The sequence below is a fragment of the Ammodytes marinus genome (genome assembly GCF_949987685.1).
Source record: "Ammodytes marinus genome assembly, chromosome: 19".
Classification (NCBI taxonomy): domain Eukaryota; kingdom Metazoa; phylum Chordata; class Actinopteri; order Uranoscopiformes; family Ammodytidae; genus Ammodytes; species Ammodytes marinus.
In genome coordinates, this window is record NC_137223.1 from 20200215 (window position 1) to 20217688 (window position 17474).

At 42.2% G+C, this 17474-nt stretch overlaps 1 protein-coding gene across 1 annotated transcript in view; it reads left to right on the forward strand.

Moving 5' to 3' along the window:
• The first annotated feature begins 3286 nt into the window (after positions 1-3286).
• Positions 3287-17474, forward strand: part of fam49a (family with sequence similarity 49 member A) — a 33989-nt gene continuing 19801 nt past the window's right edge. Inside the window, exon 1 of the mRNA XM_080047351.1 lies at positions 3287-3421. The gene's annotated coding sequence lies outside the window, so the exon portion shown is untranslated. The remainder of the gene's footprint in view (positions 3422-17474) is intronic.

Genomic DNA, 17474 nt, shown 5'->3' on the forward strand with positions numbered 1-17474 from the left:
AAACATGGCCGTTTAGGTTCTTAAGTCAAATGTGTCTTTTCTCCTGTCCTTTTTTTATGTAGGCTAAGTGTATAACAGCCAGAGCAATCCAAACAAGTCCACCCAGCCATTAGCAGCAGCCAGCAGTGCCCCGGCTCGCTGCCAAGTATGGACATTGGGAGATGAAAGAGTGGAAACTGTTGTTGCGCTCTGCCCGGCACCAAGGGCAGGCAGAGAATGTAATGCTTGCATGGCATTTGTTTTTGAATTAGTCGCCAACCCCAGAGGCTGAATGTAATATCAGTGTATGTATTATGTTGTGCTCTCTAAGTGTGCATCTCAGGTCTCCTGCTCGGAAAAAAAAACAGCTAATTTAAATTATGTCACCATATGAAACTCATTTTCAAATCCGTGTAATAAACAAGGTTTGTGTGTCCTTGCTCTGGGCCAAAACTGGGTCTCGCTCACTGGCCACTGCATGCTGGCTCCAACAAGCCTCTCACTATTAAGCTTGTGTTCCAACGTATGATTGCAGGATGTGTGCAGCAGTTTGCCGTATCATACCTCAAACCGCCTTAAGACTGAGGCAGAGAAAAATTATCTATTCAACCCACCTATTTGTTTACCCCCCATGTCTCCATTTACACAGTCTTAAGGGATCCCATGTCATCTTGGTCATGTCACAATAAAGGAGACATCACGGTGTGTACAGGGGAGCATTTAGCATATATTTGCATTATCATCAAACTTGAATGACGGCTTCCTGCTGTGGCTTATTTACCCTACAGCTTATATGACACGGCATAAAGAACTCATAATCCTATAACACACTAGTGAGTGACTGCTATAGCCAACTCAACCCCACTGGTGCTGCCAGGCTGTGTTCACAATGATGAGATAAGAGGGCTCACAATATTCAGTAAACAGAATGCACAGCCATTTAGATCGTATACTTCTAAACAGATTAATTTGCAGTTGTGAATTTTCCAATAAAGCAAAGATGATGTATACATTGTGTTGAATTAGGTCGATATCAGTGCAGAGAGAGCTAGAGCCGGCTGAGTCAGCAGTGTGGGGAGCTACTGCCACCTACAGGGAGATTCCTATAAACAAGCCGAGCCTTGAAACCAGGTTACCACGGTGTTTGGATGAATAATTGACCATAAACTTGATTTCTTTGTATCAAGTAGTGTTTTAATATGCAGGTTTCGTTTATGAGAAATGAAGTTCCACATAAGCTACTGTTAATGGGATTCAGGATTAGCACAGTGTGGATATTTTTTCTTCTATTCTTCTCATTCTATGTTTTTTCTGATATAGCACATGTTGCCGGATTTAGCCACCATATTTCAGCTCAGCCTTATTACAATTATTTTTTATTTTACAAATCCTTTAAAGTAGATTTTCACTTAGTGCTATCTCTCTACAGTCTGAATGCAGTGTGTGACTTTTAGACTGTAACAATGATCTTGTTTGTGTCATTATGAGAATACTACTACTGCAAAACTTATGACAACACTACAAGCAATCGCCACCAGGTGTCACTTTTGGACATGCTTCATACAATTGGACTTTTTCTGTATGGCTGTTAAGATGAACTGTGTGACAAACTAGCAATCCCCAAAGGACGTTTAAGTCAATGCCCTTCTCAGTCTAGCAGAAAGCAGATCAGAGGACAGGCCTCCAGCAGATATGTTCTTAAGCATTCACAGTGTCATCAAAGGTCAAAGAATAAAAAACCTTCATTAGAATCTAGCCTATCCATTAAGGTTTCTTATTTTCTAGTTAGTGAACTATAGAGTACATTTCTGTTTGATAACATAAGCTTGTGTCATTCAAATGTCCAATTACGGTCTTTTAAGTTAATAATGCCTATACATAACATTTTCCAATATCATGAATGTTATATTTCCCTCTTTTGAGAACTTCACAAGTGACACAGTGACAGTTTAAGTCTTCACTTTAACTGACCTATTTCCAGCGTCATAACTCACATGATATATAACATATCAGTGGGTAATTATAACATGGAGTACAATAAGCTGCAGAGCAATAAACACACGCTGCGTGTTGCCCGATGTGTGTGTGTGTGGGCGTCTGTGCAGAAGCTTTAAAGGGAACTTGACTCCATGACAACCTGTGGCTGCGGTAGTGGACGACGTGGGTGTACTCTGACCCCCATCATCTAAACCTAACCGGCCCTTACAGTCCTGTGGAGGTGTGTTTACCCTGCACATAGCATCGACCACACTGTCGACAACAATGTAGCCCTGCACTGAAAAAACTGCTTGTTTTGATTGTATAGTAGAGCCTTGACAATTTTAGCAGCTGTGTGCGTGCACGTGTGTGTGTGTGTGTGTGTGTGTGTGTGTGTGTGTGTTCTAGTTGCTTTGAATTGCAAGCCTCCAGGGCCAAATATGCAAGCTCCCCCCATTCACAAAAGGCCCAATGATGTTCAAACATCATGCCATAAATTGTGATGCTGGCATTTGCTTAGCAGGAAGTTCACCATCGTGCAACTTAAAATTCCTCATCTGAACCCTGATCCGGTGGTGAATGTTATGAGGCCAAAAGCAAAAGCATTCTGGTTGGGTAGCATAAACAGCTCAAAGGCACAAGTTATGATGTGATCCGCAAATTCAGGTTCCAATCACACAATTTTATTTGGGCTGCAACTAAATACACTCATAATAATAATCCTACACTGTCCCAAGGTCCCATCTTGAAATGTGATCTTTTCCAGATGCCAAATCCCAAAGATGAGGGGTTCTTTTCTTATATGACAAAGAAAATAGATTGTTTTTAAATAATCAAACACTAATAAACCAAGAAAATAATTGTGTTGGAACTAACTTTATCATAATATTAATACATGTGTTACACACTAAACACTAGTAAGGGTAAGATAAAGCAACAAGAAGAAATCAATTAGGGGTAGGAAAGTAAACTATATAATAACCTTAAAAAATATGATTAGGCTATATGCTACAGTATACCTAAAGCCTGTTTTTAAATTCTCTTAAGAAGGGATACAATGTTTTAAATCAACGCAATGTAACAATACAATAAATTAAGCTTTGCTCATTGGGTTTTCAACTTCAAATTGGAGACACAAAATCATTACCAAGCACTGCAGAGAGAACATCATTTGCCGCATTGCTATTGCACAAGGAATTATAAACAATAGAGGATTTAATTGGCTCATATCGCACTGTCCCTATTATTGACCAATCAGTACTGTGAGTGGGTGGGGCTTGACGCTAGAGTTTTTTTTTCATGTTTTTTTCTGGTGGCGGAGGGAGGGGTACGTGCCTGAGCGTGTTGTGGTTCTGTTGCTGCTGGGGGACAGGCAGATCTGCCAAGGTCGGTGAAAAGTACTGCCTCAAACCAACACTTCAGTCCACCTTTTCCTCGAAAAAGTACTTACCTACGAGAAATACAGGTGAGTTTGGACGTTTGACAAACTTTTACTTGTATTCAGCGAGCGCTGAGATGGATTAACTTCACCTGGTGTGGTGCCAAATTGTGTCTCCGAGTCAAATCAGTGACTGTCAAACGAGTTCACATGGGAAGAGATGCCGGGGCTGGAAGCGCTAACTCGCTAGCTAGCATTAGCAGCTTTTGAGCGCTGAAGTGAGTTGCGTGGCGGCGTTAAGCTGTGTACGAGTGCAACAATACTTAAATGTATCCCTTGCGTGTGCCTTGTTTAGTCTCCCGTAGCTTATTATTTTTTTACTGAGGAAGTACACAAACCCGGGTTTGCTTGACAACAGTGCTGGCTAACTGGGCTAGCCAGCAAACTTAGCTTTGGAAGTAGCAGCCGAATTCAAGCCACGTTTCATTTCGAGTTACCCGTGAATGGAGATATTTGGTTCTTGCCTCATTATTATAGTTCTTAATCGCTTGAATAGGCACATGAGTGAGTGAGCGGAGTGCTTTAGGAACCCAGTTTGCTGGTAGTTGTAACATTTGACCAACTCTTTGCACCCGCGATCACTGCGGTCCAATATGATAACTGCGTCGAGGAGGCAATACCACGAACTGACATCAATTTGCTGTATTTGTACTGGCAGGTGGATGGATGGAAACAAATATATGCCCTTTCTGGTGTTATGATGTGTGAACGTAATAGCCTGTTAAACCTGCAGAAAAGCCCTAATCCCAGTTCATTTACAAGGTATTCTGGTCTAAGGCTGACCATGTAAATGCCAAGACAGCAGCTGTTTTTTTTCTCTTCTCTGGACATGAGCTGACAATGGATTTATTTTTGCCCCATGGGATGTTATCAGACAACTTATTTCATTACATCCAACTGCAGTACAACCTCATTGCCAATGGTTCATTCATCTGGCTGTAGTTACATGGCATTGGTTGGTAATAATAACTGTTTGAGAAATTTGCTTCGATTGAAGGATAACATCCTCCAAGAAGTATCTCAAACAGTCTGAAATATACACAGCAATGTGAACTTGTGCAAACCAGTTCCTAGAGGTCTGCAGAAGTATCATGACCTTTTATTTGTTACATATTGATTGCCAGCTTAACATTACAAACAACCTTGAGATGCTAATTTCGGGAAGTTGTGAGAGGAATGTGCTTTATTGTGGCTCTCAAAGCACTGAAATTGTGCTCTTTTGTTGAATGGGACATACAGCAACAGCTGCACTCGTGTGTGTGTGTGTGTGTGTGTGTGTGTGTGTGTGTGTGTGTGTGTGTGTGTGTGTGTGTGTGTGTGTGTGTGTGTGTGTGTGTGTGTGTGTGTGTGTGTGTGTGTGTGTGTGTGTGTGTGTGTGTGTGTGTGTGTGTGTGTGTGTGTGTGTGTGTGTGTGTGTGTGTGTGCACTCTTGCCTTGTTTCAGTCGGTATGCCAGGCTGTAACTGCAGCATTAATGGAATGCTGGTTGAATTCTGACTGAAACACACACGAGACAATGGCTGTTGTGGGTGAACCTGATCCCTCGTGGAAGTAGTTGAAATGCTTTGCATGTTCTTTGCATGGCGCTGTCAGGGATTCAGCCTCAGTGTTCACTTTTACGTAGTGTGAACAAGTTAGGGCACGTAGGACTTCATGTAGCCCTAAAACAAAGATGCCAGGTCGTTACTACAAACTGCAATTTATAAAAAAAAGAAACTCACGATGCGGCACTTGGTTTACAACCACGTGTAAACCAGGTCTTGTTCTGTTAAACTCTTAAACGGTGTCAGACTTCTGCTTTCAAATGTCTGTCCCACATAATATGTAGGTACTGCACTGTTCACTGTTACTATGAACCGCAGAGTATTAACGTAGATGTTAACATACAATTGCAGAGTGGGTTTGCTTTCAGAACAACAATAACCACCTGGTAATGTTATCCTTTGATACAAGCGTGTGACTAATGTAAACTGACTTATCAGTTGCTGTTGGGATTTGTGTAGCGCTGGTTGTGAACCATGTAAAGCTTTCACATGCCATGCCGATGTGATGTGGTGCAGCTAGTGGGAGAACATCGAAAAGAGCAAAAGACATGTCGGACGTTACAAATGTATCTTGGCTGGGTCTGAATGCAGTCTGTGTGTGTGTCTGTGTTTGTGTGTGTGTAGGTCTGCTTGTTTGTGTGTCTCAAACTCAAACTCTGCTGGACCATCGCAGTGGCAGAGCAGTAGCTGTTAGATTTCTAGAAATCTGCTAGATTTCGTTCTCTCACCGCCCAGTGTTGGCGTCTGTGACAGAAAAACAGGATATGGCATCTCTCACACCCTCTCAAACAGTGGCCCTTTTTTTTCACATTGTGGTTTTCAACCTGCTGTTGCATTACAGGTTGCCTGAGGCAAGCAAAGGGCCAAGCCTTTGTGTTGCATCGCTGGTTTTTGTACTTATTTTGCACTGCTTTAAGTTGCCACACCAAACCACACTGCCAGTATTGCATAAATAGTAACCATAGACATTGAATGTGGAATTTAGCATTATATTTGTATTTAATTAGGCAGCCAGGGATATAGTTTTACCACTGCAACCCCAACACTAATGACATTATCATCAATATTACACCAAAACTACACAGCAATCATTCACCTTTGGGTTGAATACATGGTGTCATGATCAAAGAAATGCATAATGCAGCTAAAACTCGGCATTGATGTTACCTTCTGATGTGACTGTGAAATATGATGACCAGAACCATTACAAAGAGGCATCCTGCTAGTGGAACGTGCTGCTTTGAACTGTGGCTGGGTGGAGGTAATGGGATATTGACAGATTAGCTGCTCTCTGTTTTTGTTCCAGTCCAGCTATGACTCACAAGTTGCTTTGTGACACCAAATGAGAATTTGTAAAGGATTTCCCTCTCTGCAAACTGCACCAGTGCCAAGTCTCCTATCTGATTTTTAGTTTAAAGCTGGAGTCAGCGTTTCTGGAGAGCGCTTGTTGTCAAAATAACTTTTATGTCAAAATCAGTGAATATCTCCTCACGATCGACCTGTCCATACTGTGTGTGCGCTGGGAAAATATCTGGTGTTCATTCATACCGGTATACAGCCTAGGCTCTGTAAACTGGCATGTAAACAGAGGGGACCCACCCTAGCTAGCAATGCCTGTTTACAGAGCCTAGCCTGTGTATGTAGTATGTACAGCAACATTTTATAGAAAATAAGTTATGCAGTTAGTCTGGACTCTGCAGTCTTTTATATTTAAGCTATATTGAATATGGCAACTGGACAAAGTCAGCTTCTGAAGTCAGTGTCTCAAATTGGACACTGACTTGTCACAAGTGGTAGTAAAAAAAATGCATGTAACTCAACATACAGCGAGTCAGTGTTGACAGTGTTAACCAATTCCTCCACCACCAATTCACAGGTTTGAAAGGTATGGGTTGCCATGCCTCTTCCACTACGTAGGCAAGATGGTGACGGTTGTGGGTGAGAAGTATCCATCGTTTACCACTCAACGGTTTTGACCGTTTTTAAGTGCACCATTCAGATAGTTGCTGTGCCCTGCATTTTGCCATTCTGAGTGTGAACGCACTATCTAGCAGTGACAAGAACACATGCTTTCAGAAGGAGCTGCACACTCACACTTGTTTAAGTGATTATTTCATTGACACAGAACAAACGGTCTTACAACTCCCCGATTTGTTCAGCTCCTCCTTAACTCTCTCAGCTCTCCTACTGTTGTTTGGACTAATCATCCAGTTTACTGTGGACTAGCAGCAGCCAGTGCTGACTCAGCCAACACTGCCATCTGGGCTGGAACAGAAAACACAACAGACTTGTCACTGGCGCTGCAGACTCAGTTCCTCTGATCACAGATAGTGTGTGTGTGACAAGTGAAAAATAATCTGGAAATAAAGTGTGTACAGTAACGTGGAGAGTAACGTACACACACACCCAAAGTTTTCTTTCTAGATTCAGGTCTACGAATGTCTGTTGGAGCTATGCTGGGGTGTATTAATATAACCAATGGGTGCGCTTGTTTTGACACACACTCTCCTCATTCTTTTGTTGTTACATTTGAATGTACCCAGGACTCAATAGTAGGTATTGATACCGAGTAGATGATTGTGCTGAAATTAAGTCAACTAAACTTTACACATCAAAGTGTTTGGGCTCAGTGTAGGTGAGGTTGAGCTCTAAAATAAAGCACATGCGGCATTCCTGCTCTGCTGTCCCTTTGCCTGATCCATTTTGTTTAAATTAACAGTCATTTCTTAGTGCATGACATACCAGTCCCATCTTGTCTTGATTCATTTTCTGTCAGTTGACTTATCGTTCTGACTTATTGTACAAACTCAAATATCTTGCTTCGGTTTCAGGGTCCTGGTATTATGAATGGCGGCTCACACTGGGGCACTTAACTACAACAGAGCCAGCGCTTTGCTTGTGCTTTTCCTACAATGACCAGTCACAATGTGTGTTTTGTGCTTAAGGGTTATCATTATAGCTGTAATTGTGTATCCACTTCCACAATTTTGCAAATCGACATTAATAAATCTCAGCTCTGAGAAGGGCTTATCTTTTAGAAGTGTGTTTAACACATAATCCACCAGCGTTCAATGTTCACCAGGAATTATGTCCGGCCCAGTCAAACTTCTCCAATATTCGGATTCATTGTTGGACTTCCTCCTGTTTTTATTGCTCTCAGTAAATTAGTTTTTTGTTGTTGTGTGTGTGTAGACAGAGTATGGCTGTTTCTCAGTGAAAACGCCCGTACAAACTGTCTGTCTGCCTGTGTCTTTATCGGTCAGCCCTGCCTCTGTCTGTGAGAACAAGTGTGTGTCGATGTGCACTGCTTTATGACCCCCGCACACTTCCCGCTCACGTTTCACTTTTTATACTCACATCCTGTCAGTGTGGGACAACAGCTCTCTCTCTCTCTCTCTCTCTCTCTCTGTGTGCTTTGCAGTTCCATTAGGCTCTCGCTGGCTACCATTGTGCAGAGGCTCTGCTCATATTTGTCCCTTCTATTATGTTTATTACCCCTCAACTGCACCACTAGTACTTTGCTGTGTTTTCTTTGGTTTGTCGTAATGTTGTTGGAGCCAAAGTTTGCTAATCGACAGTAAGTTTAAGAATATCATTCTATTCCTGGCTTTATTTAATTTATTATTACTTCTAATTGTTGCTGTAACAATTATGTGTTTTTGTGTCTACCTGTTCTCCTTATTTTCTAATCTAAAGGTTTTATTGTGGCCTTGTTTAACCTTGCAAGGATTAATGCTGCATCATGCCATGAGTGGTGGTACAACACAGTTATTTAATATGCACACCATCTGTCCTATTGATTTTGTGCAAACTACTTTGAACTACAGGCTTCTTTGCGTTGGCACTTTATTTATGCCCAAAGCATCATCCTTTCTAGGCCACCGGAAAATTGGAAAGCCTCGGAAAATGTGTTGCAGTACAAAGCTAGTGTGACAGTTTTGAAACTATGAGATCAAGTTACGCAGACAGAAAACGATTTGGTTCCTTTCATTCTTTGTCACCTGTTATATTTGTGTCATGGAAGGGAGTTATCCCATCTCTGCTGCAAAGCCACTGTCAATCAGTGAATTGTCATTTTACAAATGGCAATTATTGTCACACTGCTGCTTCTCTGAATGACACTTTCTGGTTTATAATGGATATTACTTGCAATTTATCCACTTGCATTAATGCTACTGCCAGACGTGTGAGTTTGAAAGCTTGTTCAGTTGGAATGTAAAAAGATTTCTGATACCAATATGTAACATTATGCATGACAAAGTGAACCACTGGGTAAATGCATAGAAAATATTATATTTAACCTCCATGCCAGCTGTTTTGCTGCTTTTCCACAGCTAGCAGAAGGACCTGGGCCTCTGCCCGGCCGGCTTCTTGCAATTCAGCAGCACTAGTCTCTCACTGATCTCAGCAGGTGCAGGAGTCCAGAGATTTACAACTGCTTATTGTTCATGACTGAGACAAGCCAACGGTCTGTGTGAGCCCAAATATTAGGATGTTGACGAGGACAGCCGTCTCGCTTTGGGGAGGAGGAGAGGTGGGGGTGGGGGTGTGTGGGTGTGTGTGTGTGTGTGTGTGTGTGTGTGTGTGTGTGTGTGTGTGTGTGTGTATGTAACATAGTGGCTTAAACTCTGATCATAATTACTGTATGTTGGGATTTGTCATATTAATACAGATGATTATTAGTCTTAATCATTTGATTATGTCATTATTTGGAGTTCCAATGGGTGTTGCAGCAAAATAATGTCTCTTCCAGAACTACAGTACACAAGAATGTGTGATTTATTGATTGTGGCCTGTGTGTGCTAAAGATCATAACTGGTCAGTTGTCACGTCACAGCAAAGGTTCACATATAAAAAAAGCTCTGCTATCACCTCCAGTAGTCAGAGTTCCCATATCTCTGACATTGTGTTCTGCTTAACTGAGTGAGTGTGAGTGTGTGTGTTTGGTTTAGATTTTCACCAAGCAGGGACATTAGATTGACAGCATGCAGCCTCACAGCTAATGTAACAAAGAGAAATAAGTGCAAGGAGGGAAAGAGCATCTGGCCTAGATATGTTGGATGACTCAGTGAGCCAGTGCTCTTGGTCTTGGCCTGGTCCAGCCAGTGGAGTTGTCTAGGGATGCGGACCAAAGGCTTAGTCCGAAAAGGTCAAGTATCGTCTGCTAGCCCTTTCTCAAGTGATTAGCACTGATCCTTGGCTGTAGAGCCAGCAGCCACGGAAAAGCCATAAATAGGTTTTGTTTTCATAAGGAACACCCCTGTGCCCCACTCCCTGGGCTGTGATAGCCTGTTTTTGTAGAAATTACCCAGAGACCATTTCTCTAAGCTGTGAACAATGTTACGTGCCAGACTGGGTCTTGCCAAGGCACAGTGACTTGTTTCTCTATGGATACAAAACAAGGGAGGAATTTGTTGTGTTTATAAGTGAGCTTTAGAGGTGCTGGTTGGTGGATTGTGCTACCTTTGGACAGAGCTAGGCTCACTGTTACTAACGGTTACTGTAACTGACAGATGTGAAAGCTAGTATCAATCTTTTCATCGTGCACTCAGCAACAGAGACAATACATTTTGCTTTGGATTTAAAAAAAAAATCCTTTGCTGCTTAGTCCTATTAAATATTAAATGACTAAGCTTTTTACGTATAGTACAATAACCTTAATCCTGGGCATTATCTAATCACAATATTGCAGTGCCGATAACCAAACGTATATTGTGCTGTTCTATTTGGCTTGTACCTATTTTAAAATGTTCTCGTTTTGATTTGTGGAACTGTATATGATGATTTTACTGTCGTGGTTGCTGTCCACATGCGCTGGGCCACAACAAAATTGCAGGACAGTCAAAAATCGATGCAGTTCTTTATCATTTTTAGGTCATCTATGGCAGAAGCACATCTGTTAAAGAGTGTATTATTTAGGATTATCTTGCTGCTATGACATAGTAGCTTCTGTTAGCCTCCTCCACCCAGGCCAGCAGAGAAGTAGCCTGTAGCGGCGGAGGTGGCTTGACACTCTCACACACACACATGGGTAACACACTAGTTTCACACAAGAAGTCAGTCACACGCAGACATGGTTCCCTTTGTATCTGCGGTGCTGTTGACATGCAGGGCTCGGGCAGAACAGAAGTAGCATTGAGCGGCAGACGTAGGAGGAATTTCTACGCCTGGAGTCCCACTCTGTACGCAGCAATGGCCGCTCTAGGCCCGAGAGCCACGCTGCCTCCTCCTCCTCTCCAAATACCAAAACGCCCTCCTCAACTTTCCTACAAGCTTTTTGCCTCGATATGTTTTCCTCCTTCCATTGTTCTTTTCACTCACTATTATGTGCCTTGGCAGTCTGTCTCTTTCTCTCTCTCTCTTAGCTTTAACAGAAGCCTCTCTTGAGTTGTTTACTACGTCCATGGAACACCCAGGGTTCGACATAACGTATAGCCCGATGGCCCGGGGCCAGTAAAATCATATGCAGGGCAAGTTGATTGGCCAGTCACTGTCCCGCCCGGGCCAGTGACTGGCCAATCACAGTTCAGTATCTTTTTGTAGACTACATCATGGTTCATTGAAATGCGCGTTGAGAGTCGTAATGAAAGCAGTGTTTATTTAAGACTCAATATAATAAACCTAATATAAAATATAATTTTTAATGAAAGGCCAGTGGACAACCGATGCGTGGACGGACAGGCGGAGCAACAAGCGGGTGCACTCTCGCTCCGTTGGCAGAGCTGCCTACCGTCCGCCTGCGAGTCGACAAATCAATCGACTTGCTTTGCCTCCTTTCTTTCTTCCCACAGCAGAGGTTGAGGTGCAGAAAATGATAACTGCGCTTTTCCTTTATCTGTCGACGTAATGTTACAGTATTTGCATGCAAGCCCCAATGGTAATACAAATGAGGCGTTATTTAAACGCTGTGAATGCGTCTCCGGTGATTGTGTCGGTTGTAGACAGAAACGAACGGAGGGACTCCGCTCACTGTACAGTTCCTATAGTCGCGCAGTTTGGCACTGCGTTTTCAGGCTCGAGACATTCAATCAGATCGCGGAAGTCTTTCCCATTGAAATCGCTAACGGGGAGAATATCCCCGGTTATTATTTTAGCCACAAACCACAGTTCATCTGCGCGGCGGCTCACTCGCTGGCGAGATCACACGGTGAAACGCTGCTGTGATCGGACGAAGGCATTGTGTGTTTCTAAGGTGATTTAACGTCATAGTCTTAGACGAGCGTTTAACTTATGCTGCATATTTTGCACTGCATTGTTTTTTATCAATAGTTTGAAAAAATGGTCCCACACCGGACTCTTATGTGAAGCTGACACTTCATGGAGAAGTGACACTCCTGCAGCGCGCTCACGACCAGACGTGAACTCACACGGTGAAATCTCCCATTAAAAAAACGGCATAACCCACTGATTTTCGGATTTCTATTCTATTTTTGAAGTCAACTTGAGCGCAAGTGGAAAACCGGTCATTCGGTCGACACATTCACATCCCTAATGCATATAGAGAAAGTAATAAAAACAGCCTACCACACATGACTTCTGCAGGTGAACTATTCATTAAACTGCCCAAATTCAAGAATAAAAACAACCATCAAACTACTTGACTTTAAAATACTGGCCGACTCTTTCAACATACTTTCAGTTGTAGGCTTCTAATTCAATATGTTTGCCTGGTTTTATATTATGTGTATGAGCAATATCAACATTTCATATAATTAACTAAAAGAAAAATAACCAAATCTAAAGGGAATATCTATACTGTTACAGTATAGATATTCCCTTTAGATCTGGTTATCTTTCTTTATTTTTCTAATACAGGTATTATAATTATTGACACTAAATTATGAAGAAAAAAAAAGTGTGTGCAGGGCCAGTGAAAATATACAAGGGGCCAGTAAAACTCGGATCCACTGGCCCGGCGGGCCAGTAGGAAAAAAAAGTTATGTTGAACCCTGCACCCCCCCCCCCCACACAGAAAAAATGACCACTGTGAGTTCTCCTCTGTTGCCATTATCAACTACAACTACTCTCTCTCTCTCTCTACACCAGAGGCCAGATGTGTTGTAGGGATAGTGGTGAGTTTGTATTGAGCAAGTGTAAAGTTAGGCAGCAGGCCCAGCTGAGTGAACCACAGGGCAAACACACACACAGAGCCAGCTGCTGAACAGAGCTGAGTACTGCAGCCCAGGACTGTGCTTCAGTGTCACAGGCTCCAGTGTGTGTCTGTCTGTTCAATGTGATGCTTGGTTTGTGAGTGAGAGTATTTCAGAGAGAACGCCGGGTACTTTAAAAGTGAACCAATTGTGCTGGATGTACGAGTTCAAAACGGCTTAAGTGTTTGTGTTTGTGTGTGTGTATGTGTGCGCGACTGTGCATGGAGCGTTTAGAGCACGGTTAGTGGACCAAGACTGTTGTGTCCTGTGCTGTTATGTGAAGTACAGGGAAGGATAAAGAGGGTCAATGATACAGCAGAGCAAAGCAAGGCGGGCATTGTGGTGGTGCAGGGCAGGTTTCCCCCATGCTCCCCCCCCCCCCCCCCCCCCCAGCAGCACCCCTCTCCCCCCCGGGCCTGTGTCCATATTAGGGCAAAACTCAGCCAACCTCCCCTCAAGCTGAGCCCAACACGCCCTGCTGTCACATTTGCTCCAGAGGGAGACGCAGCTCCGCTAACCCAATTTGAAAGCCTGTTTTCCTGGCCAGTCAAAACAGCAGAGGCATTTTAAAAATGGATGCAGAAAGCCAAGGCCAATTGTGTTGTTTTTGTTTAAGTGGCAGGCTGGCATCTTTTCAAAAGTTATTATTTTGTTCTTATTATTATAGATTTAAAGGACCTGTAGTTAATGGGCTTACCTCGAGCACAGCTTCACCATATGCCACTCGGTGAGCACTTTTCTCCAACATGCCTCCTTGTTTCATTTGTGCATACATCCTTAGTCTGGGTCGGCCCAAGATCAACAGGAGCATAATCCTGACTGCACTGGTGCAAAGCTCTAATTACTCTGCCATTATTGCTGTACATTTTCATGACAGCTATGCTACTGGCGATCCAAACACTCTACTTAGTTCTTTATAGTTTGCCAAAATGGCCACTTGGTGCTTCTTTCATGATTCTTTAAGGGTATAGAACTATAACAATAACACATGCTTAGTAGGCTGCCAGGCACTGATGTAGGGACTATAGATAGTTATACATAAATCCACATAAGTACATCTGCACATGTGCGGACTGTGCCAACTTTATAATGGTATGGTTCACCGATAAGAACAAGTAACTTAAGTACAGACTGCTTTTGTTTTTCCTAACGTATGCCGGTTATGTTACTAGAACAGCACTAGTTTGGATTGTAAACTCATGGTACGAATCACTAGTTCAACAATTGGTTTGTGCTTGCCCGGCATTTTCCTAAAGATACCCAAACAGAAGTTATTTTGGGTCATTGGTGTTGATTTTGGTTTCCCTTGGTTTACACAAAGTCTCTCAGAGAGGAAATGGGTTGATTTGACAGACACAAGTGCTACTGCGTTAGTAGACAGCGATTTTAGAACTAGAACAGTGGCACTTATTAACTGTAACATTGAATCACACAAGAACACGCAAATTAATACATCTTATGGCTACACACTGGCCAAAGAGCTGTTGCATTGTTTAAACTGCGTATTAAAATGTCCCTGCGTCCATTATCACTTAGATCCAGTCGAGCAACAATATGCAAAAAAAAAATCTGGCCTGAATTTGAATAACTGAAGACTCAAGCCTTACAGATGAGAATTTCGAGTAGCATGGGAAACACTGCTAATAACAACCACTAATGTCTATTATAAACATGCCATGATTTAGCCTAATAATTCATTTTAATAATGTGTCATTATTTGGTATAATCAGGCGCTTTGTTGCTCCTAAATGGTGGCAAACGGTTTACTCAAATCCAGCCTTCAAAAATTATGCGTTAACATTTTTTGTTAACTGGATTCTGTATCTGCTTAATTGTGATTAAAGGATATTTGATTACTTTCCAAAATGGCTGGTGGATAAACTCCAAACGCAGCCAAAATGTAAAAGCATTCGGCTGCTGTTAATTTCCCTCCATCTGGGATTTCCAGCAGCCTTTTTAAAATGTTATTATTTTTTATTGGCAGTTCTTTGTTCCTCAACAGGACTCAACAACAGAGCCTTGGAATGTGCTATAAAGGATCTAAAAACGTGTAGTTTATGTTGGATGGTAATCCAGTTTCAGTGTTTTACATGGCTGTTTGAAGTATTTGCACCGAGGAATAGGAGAGGAAATAGTTTTTCCTTGTTACATTTGACCTTATTCTAAGGTTTATGTTTGACTACGTCGTTGGAAGCTGAAGATCAAAATAGTCACCTAGGAAGCAAACTGGAACCAGATTCCTTAGACTGCAGAGCTGGTTCAGCTGGCCTGACGTGGAGTTTTTCAGGTAGAGACGAAGGAACATTTCCTGTTGCATCTAATTGTTTTCATGAGTTATTGCGTGCATAAGTACCTAATTATATAATAATGCCATAAGATGATTTATTAAGTTCCCTACCATAGGTTATGCCTGTATATTAAATGAGTAATGGTGACTCTGCTGCTTTTGGAATGATCTGCACGAGGAAAAAAATGAACTTAACACGGTTCCCACGCTTTTCAACACTTGTTCAGCATGCCTGGGTGTTTTTCCACTTTTTAATTTTTTTTTGGTTTACACACACACACTGACTGAGAAAGTAACGCATTTCCTGTTCAACTGTGTGTCAGTTGATGAATGAAACTTGTGTGAATTTTTACATTTCCTGTTGTTCTATTGAGGGCTTGTGCATCAATATGAGTGTAATACTGAAGGCTAGAGTGCTGCTGCAATCCAACACATTAAGTGTTATGACATTAGTACAAAGTGAAAGCAGGGCCCTCATACACCTCCTGTCAAATGAATCTTAATGGGACTAGCGATGTCCTGGTCTCCCCTTAACCTCCCCTTTTTGAAATCCCTAAAGCAGGCACTCACTGGGCTGTTCTGAACCCTTCCTCCATTCATCAGCTGTTGCCATGCAGCTTGGAAGAGCCACGCTCTGGACTGAGTTGTCACATATACACAAACACGCACATTTACTCATGGGAGGGCTTCAGTCTTCCAGCCCATTTAACCTGCATTCAGGTTTTACCCTGGATTGAACCCAGGAGGATGTCTGCAGTAGGCAGATCATCACGAGCCAGATGTTGACGTCCCTCAGTCACTCCAATCTATCCTCTGCTTTTCACACTGCAGTAGGGAACACGCTTTGGCCATCACAAAAATGTGTGCAGTCGCCACATTAAAACACACACAGTACAGTACACCCTCCATCGCTAATTTGTCTTCTTGTCCGTAAATTGGAGCCAAAGGTCTCACTAGGGACTTCTGCTAACTCTTCACTCACACACACATTTACACACCAACCTCCCCTCGCGTGATTCAGAGCTATGGCGGAAATGTGCATTTTCCAGCGGTGGAGTTGATGCTCATCCATGTAAATAATTGATTTACAGGTTCAATCCTGGGTGTGTGTGAACAACAACAGCTGGCACGCTATCCAGGGTTTGTGTCAAGTTCTCCACAGTTTTGTAATGGAGCTGTAATGGAGCATTTGACGCTGAATGGTCATGAACTGCCCAGCCATTGTATGCCTCTAATTTTGGTTTGCTGATGAGTTGAGTAATTTAAATGCTTCTGAATCAGAAACATAAAATGAGTAAGACAAGCTTATAACATAAGACATTTGTTTTTGGATTCTCACACTAGGTGAAATACATTTTGGTAACTTGCTGCAACAATGTGCCAGATTTCCATACGGTTTTCCATATGACATGCCACAGTGATTTTTTTTAAAAGAGGTTTGACTCCAACTACAGTAACTGCATGTTAAGTGTTATTTCTCCTCTTATCAGCATTCTTTGGCTGCATTTCCCTTAAAGTTATCCATTTGGAGAAAACACTGGAACATGTCCATATATTTTATAAACACTTGGAAATGGTTGGCTTGTAAAAAAAACCTTTGTTTGAAGTAGCAATTTATATGATTTTGAGTAACAAAAGTAAAATGTTTTCCTTCCAACCCCTCTGCACTGAATGATAATTATCATAGCCCAGACTGAATTTTGGTTTATTTTGCTTGAATGCAGAACTAATAAATATAGGTCTTGATCCAAAGAGTGTCGTCGTTTGTTCCTTCCCTTGGGACAAGAAAAATGTTTTGACCGACAGCAAACAAGATTGTACAGTTCAGCAGTACGAGTCTCTCCCAATGCATTTTCTACACTGTAAAAGTCAAGAACCATTGTTTTATTCGGTTGCCTTTTCAAGGAACCATTGTATGTCCAGTCTGGTGTGACTGCCTTGACTCTGTATTTGAGTTTTCCGGTAGAGTCGTTAGTGTGTGCACTAAGTCACTTCTGCTGTTGGCCTTGACAAACGCTCTGTGACTGACTTTGTCTCTTTTGTATCTCTGTGCTCATCACTCTCCCACCACTGTGAGCGAAAATACAAAGGAAATGACTT